The sequence below is a fragment of the Tasmannia lanceolata genome, unplaced genomic scaffold, assembly GCF_043159265.1.
Source record: "Tasmannia lanceolata isolate RefF3 unplaced genomic scaffold, GAP_Taslan_0.1 ptg000029l, whole genome shotgun sequence".
Lineage (NCBI taxonomy): Eukaryota > Viridiplantae > Streptophyta > Magnoliopsida > Canellales > Winteraceae > Tasmannia > Tasmannia lanceolata.
This window is the reverse complement of record NW_027518706.1, coordinates 5,448,966-5,455,953: the sequence shown is the minus strand read 5'-3', so window position 1 is coordinate 5,455,953 and position 6,988 is coordinate 5,448,966. Positions and strand designations below refer to the sequence as shown.

Here is a 6,988-nt window from a genome sequence, read left to right as displayed (position 1 = left end):
TTTGCCGATGCCGATCCGTAGTTTTGAAGAAGCTTGTCAGGAAGAAAAGTGAAAGCAAGCAATGGATCAAGAAATGTGTTCAATTCAAAAGAACAATACATGGGAGCTAATGGAGCTTCCAAATGGGCAAAAGACTATTGGTGTGAAGTGGGTATACAAGACAAAATTGAATGCAAGTGGTGAAGTTAAAAAGTATAAAGCTCGCTTAGTAGTAAAAGGCTACAAGCAAAGGTATGGCATTGATTATAAAGAAGTGTTTGCTCTCGTTGCTCATCTTGAGACAATTAGTATGATTCTAGCTTTGGCGGCAAAAAATAGTTGGAAAGTTTATCAAATGGATGTCAAATTGGTATTCTTGAATGGGTTTCTTGAAGATGAGGTGTATGTTGATCAACCTCCCGGTTATGTGAAGAAAGGTGGAGAAAGCAAAGTGTGTCGATTGAAGAAGGCTTTGTATGGCTTGAAGCAAGCACCAAAGGCATGGTATAGTCGCATTGACAGATATTTCATGAAGAATGGTTTCAAAAGGTGTCCTTATGAACACACCCTCTACATCAAAGAGAACACCCATGGTGAGCTTTTGATTGTTTGCTTATTTGTTGATGATTTGATTTTTACCGGCAATAGTTCAAGCATGTGTGAAGAATTCAAAAGAAATATGATGCAAGAATTTGAGATGACCGACATGGGTCTTCTCCATTTCTTTCTTAGTATTGAGGTCAACCAAAGAGAGGATGGAATTTTTATTTCTCAAAAGAAGTATGCAAAAGATTTGCTAAAGAGGTTTAGAATGGAAGGTGCTACACATATTAGCACACCTATGAAAGTTGGCTTAAAACTATGCAAGAATGAGGATGAGAAATGAGTTGATGCAACTCTTTATAGAAGTCTTGTTGGTAGTCTCATGTACTTGACGGCCACAAGACCGGATCTTATGTTTGCGGTGAGTATGATTAGTAGATTTATGGAATCACCAAAAAGAAGTCATTGGGAAGCCGGCAAAAGAATCTTAAGGTATGTATGTGGAACCATTGATCATGGGATACGTTATGGAAGAGTTGAATATTCAAGTTTGGTTGGTTATTGTGATAGTGATTGGGGCGGAAGTGTTGATGATAGCAAGAGTACTTCCGGCTATATTTTTAACATTGGTTCGGGTGCAATTTCATGGGCATCAAAGAAGCAATCGGTTGTTGCTCTTTCTACGGCGGTAGCGGAGTACATTTCATTATCTTCGGCGGGTTGTCAAGCTCTTTGGCTACGATGGATATTAGAAGAACTCAAACATCCGCAACAAGGTGGTACGGGTTTATTTTGTGATAATAGTTCGGTGATTTCACTCACAAAGAATCCAGTTTTTCATGGCAAAAGCAAGCATATAAGGATCAAGTATCATTTCATACAAGACTTGGTAAATAATAGAGTTGTCAATGTTCACTTCTGCAAAACTAAAGATCAAGTTGCGAAGGTTTTGAAGGCCGATACATTCATCAAGATGAAGGCAAAACTCGGTATTGTAGTGGTCTAGCTTAAGGGGGGTTGTTTGAAATTTAATCTTGAGCACTAGATCTTGATCATCTATCTACTTGACTTTCTTGGCCTGGAAGATAAGACTTGACCACATTGGAAATCTCCTTTGTGGCATTTAATGGCATATGGACTATATTTTGTGTTTTGGAATTGTGCTAGCCATTTACTTTTGAAGTAATAGTGTGTTAGTGGTGCTTAGGAAAGCTAATAGTAATTAAGAAAAGCAAATTTCGGATTTGTAATGAGGGCTAAGATTTAGACCTTATATATTCTTCATTTGTAAGGTTTTTTAGTGAAATTTGAAGTTTTTTGAGTTGCACAACAACTTGGGTTACTTTCTTTGTGTGTTTGGCATCAAGAGAACAATCTTTTTCTCTTGAAACTTATCTTCTTCCCCAAACCTCGTTGGTTTCATTCCAACAAATTCTTAGACAACATTAAAATTCAAAGACCATCATCACATTGTTTATTTAACTCAACAGAACGAAACAACTATTATCAAGTACAACTAAATCAAAAGTAACAAAAAGGAAAAATAAAGGAAAAATACACTTCCTAGATAGGCAATGTCTGACTTGGCCTCTTAAAACATATGGAGATTAAGTCAATAAGACCAGCATAAACTAAATTAATCAAGATATGGTGTATGTCCTCTTATGTGACAACTGCATGCTTACTATTTATTTTCTAGGAAGACTGTAAATGGAAACATTTGTTTTGGCACCAAAATTGTTGCATCTATGTTGGAACTCTGGCTCCTGAGGTGATATCACTTGTGAGACTTTATTTTTACGCCACACCAAGTATAGCAATTCTAGTCAAATACAGCATCAAATCTGACAAAAAAAATGAATATTGCAGCCGATACAACTGGTACAACCCCTAAGCCATTGTTTAGGTAGGCCGGGAAGTTGATGTTGAAAGTTCTGACATAATTTATTCATCAATGTACTAAAAACGAAATGAATAACCCTTGCTTTTCCTTACCCAATTCTTATTTTGGTAGCGAGAAATGCTTATCTACACATTGCTTTTCCTCATTGGGCTCTCTTTTTAAAATTCAAATTTCAAACCAGCGCGGTCGACCGGCCCTATGGCGGTCGCCCGGCGAGGGCAATCTATTTGAATAAAAATTCGGCTTAAAAATACTATCGCGGTCGACCGACCCATCGCAGTCGCTCACCCAAACCATGACGGATTGTTTCTGTTTCAACAGAAACAATTCCGCGATCGTCCGGCAAACCCTCGGTCGACCGGCCCGCTATTTTTCCGCAAGTTCTGGAATTCTAGCAAGCTTGCCGTGGTTGCCCGGGACACCCCGGTCGACCGGCCCTGTATAAAATTCTATTTTAACTTTAAAATTCAAGGGCTTTGGGCAATGGTCTTTGGGCTTTAGTCCTAGGTTTTCAAACACATTTTTGAGCGTATGTATGGTTTTCAAAGATGTAAAAAGTTAAGTATGAAAACCAATTGAAAACCTTTGAAAGTGCATAAAACCAAGAGGACTCCAAATACAATCTAAAAGATGTAAACCTTGATTCTTCTTGGATTGTCTTGGCTCCTAGCACTTTCTTGGACTCCTTCAACTTGAGAGTGAACTTCTTGACCTTGTTTGGCTCTTGTGACTCCTCCAATCTTCAATGGATGTTGAAAGGTGCATGTGGTGTCACCAATGGCTAGTTCAATTCTAAGCTTCTTCTTGACACTTGCTAGGTAGCTTGTGGAATCTTCATCTCGAGCTTCTTAACTTGAACATCTTCAAAGGATGATGTCTTCACTGTGAGTGCAAGCTCTTGATCATTGTGTGTGTGGATCCGCAAGCCATGTGCTGTGTTGAGTTGTGTAATGGCGATTGACATATGAAATTTCTGTATAGAACACAACATCTCAAAGCAACACATTAGTCCATCAATGCTAATCAATTTTGGTTTGTTAGCATCAAAACAAGAAGGTAAGGTGAATGATTGAACCCATGGGAACCCTTGGGCTGACAATATATATATATATAGAGAGAGAGAGAGAGAGAGAGGAAACTGTTGGTGAGCTTAAGCTCACCAAACTTATGGTGAGCTAGCTTGCCCAATTACATGGGTCCCACATTTTGGGGAGTGATCCAAACCATTTATTTGCAAGGCCTTATCATAGATAGGGTGTGTACCAAAAATCAGCTCCATAGGATCATCCTAACCCCTCCATTTGTGGAGGACAAAAATGGACAGACTTATATATGTCCATTTTTGTCCTCCACAAATGGAGGGGTTAGGATGATCCTATGGAGCTGATTTTTGGTACACCCCTCATCTATGTAAGGGACTTTCAAATGAATGGTTTGGATCATCCTAACAAAGTGGGCCCCCATGTGATTGGGCAAGCTAGCTCACCATAAGTTTGTGTATATATATATATATATATATATATATATATATAAAGAGAGAGAGAGAGAGAGAGAGAGAGAGAGAGAGAGAGAGAACGGTTTCTACACACAAGTGTAAATAAGTTGTTTACACACTAGCTTAAAATACAGTGTAGGGCATATTTTTTGGGTGATCCACACCATTCATTTAATTGGCCCTCACATAGATAGGGTGCCCACAAAAAATCAGCTCTATAGGATCATTCCAACCCTACGATTTGCGAGGCGGTCTTCTAATAACTGTTCATCTTTCTAGATTCCCATATAGGCACATTCCTCCACACGCTCATTAAATGCCAGCGTGGCATATACTTTGTTGACCCAACTATAAACGGTTAGTCATGAAATTTTCTAAGCCCGCTTTTGTGTTGGATTTTGTGAATCGATTTTGAGTCCAAAACAGATCATTGGACTCAAAACTAAACGCAATTTGCATCCAATAATCAGTTTTGTTATCAAAATTGATTTTAAAAATCCAAAACAAAGAGGGCCAAAAGCTTTGAGCGAGCCGTGTTATTTAATCTAGGGGTTTTTGCAAAAAGAGTCGCCCACTATGTCATGGCAATACTAGTCATGGCATTTGGCAACGTTTTGCAAATCACATAATGTTAACTGTATCTGGACGGAATAAAAATGGGAGACCATTTTAAAGTAGAAAAGGACAATACTACCCTTTATTCCCAAACCGAAAACACCTTAATTTATTTCCTAAATCCAAGTAGAAGAGGGAGACAAAGAGACGCGGGAAGAGTAAGAGGGAGAGGCTTTCCTCATTTCCTCCGAGAATATACAAATTCATTTTTTGGATTTGCTCAACTGTAATTCATTCTCAATTTCTTGAGAGAATTAGACTTTTTATTTTATTAGCTGGTCTCCTACAAATCAACCCAAGTTGCACTCCCAAAACTAACAACAGACAAATGTGTCTTGTAAAAACCACAGGTTTTGGTTGTGCTACCCCCAAAGGATGATGCGCCCCTTAACGCTTTTTGACGTCACATCATGTTTGGGGGGGAGGGATTTACACTTGATGGGGCCGGACTAATTTACACTAGCCTGAATTGATTAGGGGGCCCATGGCCACTAAGCTTGCATGTAAAGCCACTAAACTAGCTAAGCATGCATGTAGGGCCATAAACCATAAAAGGGATTTTGCAATTCATCGCCCCCTCATGCTATATGTGCCGAGTCACCACCATAACAATTTGATGGGGCTAAATTTCCTCACTGTTGTGCTGAAATTGTTACGGTGGTGACTCGTCACTTGTCGACATATTCTCTGCAAAAGCAGCATATTTCATATATTCCACATTTCTAAACGAATATGTATATGAGTCCAATCTATGAGCATCGCAAAATTTTTATGCTAAATATTTGAAAAATGTCAGAAGGTTTCTATGAGCATCTCAAATATTTGCTAAATATTTGAAAAATGTCAGAACGAATAAAAATTTGAGATACATATTCCATTAGAAATTTGGAATATCTGAAATATGCTGCTTTTGCATAGAATATGTCAACAAGTGACGAGTCACCACCATAACAATTTCATGCTATTAGTGAAAGAAATGGATTGTTGTGGCTATGTTTGGATTGAAAGAAAAACTTTTCTGATGGAAAATTTTTTCTCTAGAAGTTTTTTTCTTCCCACAATTTAGAGGGAAATAATATGATTATGGTTAATGTAGAGGAATATCATCATAAATTGAAGGCCTCTCTAAATAAAAATTGAACAAGGTGGGTTCAAGTTATTTTTTCCATGAGTAAAAAGTAGGCAATTTTAAAAAAAATTTCCTTTCCAAACTTTTCCACAAGATTCCATAATCCAGAGGAAGGGTGGAAAGATCATAATGCCACCGATAAGCCAAACTACTCTTAAATAAAGGGTATTCCTGTCTTTTTCAAACTTAATTCATCTGCCCCGTGAAGTGACACGGTGGAATTTACTCCATTTGCAAAGCATATGGCCAAATGCCAATTATGCCACGGTTCGTTTTGCAAACACGACTCTATTCACAAATAGTCCATAGTGGAAGACTCTTTTTGCAAAAACCCCTTAGATTAATCTAAAGACACAAGTAAAGAGAAGAATTTTTTTTCCTCCTCGCAAAAAGAGTTGATGTACAAGTTCAGAAATTTTTTGGAGTGGAAGTAGGAGTCAAGAAATTTCATTGATAGGTGACGCTTTCGTGAAACACGAGCAAGACCACCACTTTTCTAAACGTTAGATAAAATGTAATTGAGAGACAAAAAAAAATCGTCATCTTTGACTCTTTTTGTATGCTTTCGATGGGAGCTGATAAAGTTGCCCCTTCAACGATAAATCCGCCCCTATATAATCAGTTTTGGACTAAAACTGATAGTAGGACTCCAAATAATTAAAACGTAACTTTTTTTTTTTTTTTTTTGGCTCTTCGGCATAAGTCACGGGTTTGCTCCCCGGAGACTTGTGATCGAATCCCACCCGGGATTACCTGATGCGCGTGGTTTATGGGTGATTGCGCGCATCCGTAGGGAATAGTCCTACTTCCAAAGGGAGTGGGGACACCCTATGTTATCAAAAATTAAAACGTAACTTCAGTCCAGTAATCAGTTTTGAATGCAAAATTGATTCTAAAAATCCAACACCAACAGGGCTAAAAGCTCTGGGCTGTTATATAATCTAAAGACCTAATAAATTAATGAATTGATGAGGTCGAGTCAATAGATGACTCCATCGCCCGTTCATGTGACTAGCGTGTAACGCTTCGTGAATACATGTGACTCATGTATACATGGAAACTAGGACCAGGGAACAAACGGGACCGTTGAAAATGATGGGTCTCCTTTGTTTATTCTCTATATTGATTCAGAAAAGTTGGGAAAAAAAAAGAGGATCTCTGTGAAGACTGAAAAAAATAAAGAAACTTTACCGCTAATCAAGGAATGGAAAAATATAGACGAAGGACGGAAGAAGCTCTGTATAAAGGTCGAGTGTGATCAAATGAAATTGGGAGACAAAAAATAAATAAAACCCTGTCTTTGCTCACCACAAGAAGAGCTTCA

The 6,988-nt window shown here is 38.2% G+C and overlaps 1 pseudogene; it reads left to right on the top strand.

The window, feature by feature from the left end:
- The first annotated feature begins 904 nt into the window (after window positions 1–904).
- On the top strand, window positions 905–1,528 carry LOC143858955 (secreted RxLR effector protein 161 pseudogene; annotated as a pseudogene).
- Window positions 1,529–6,988: the final 5,460 nt, after the last annotated feature.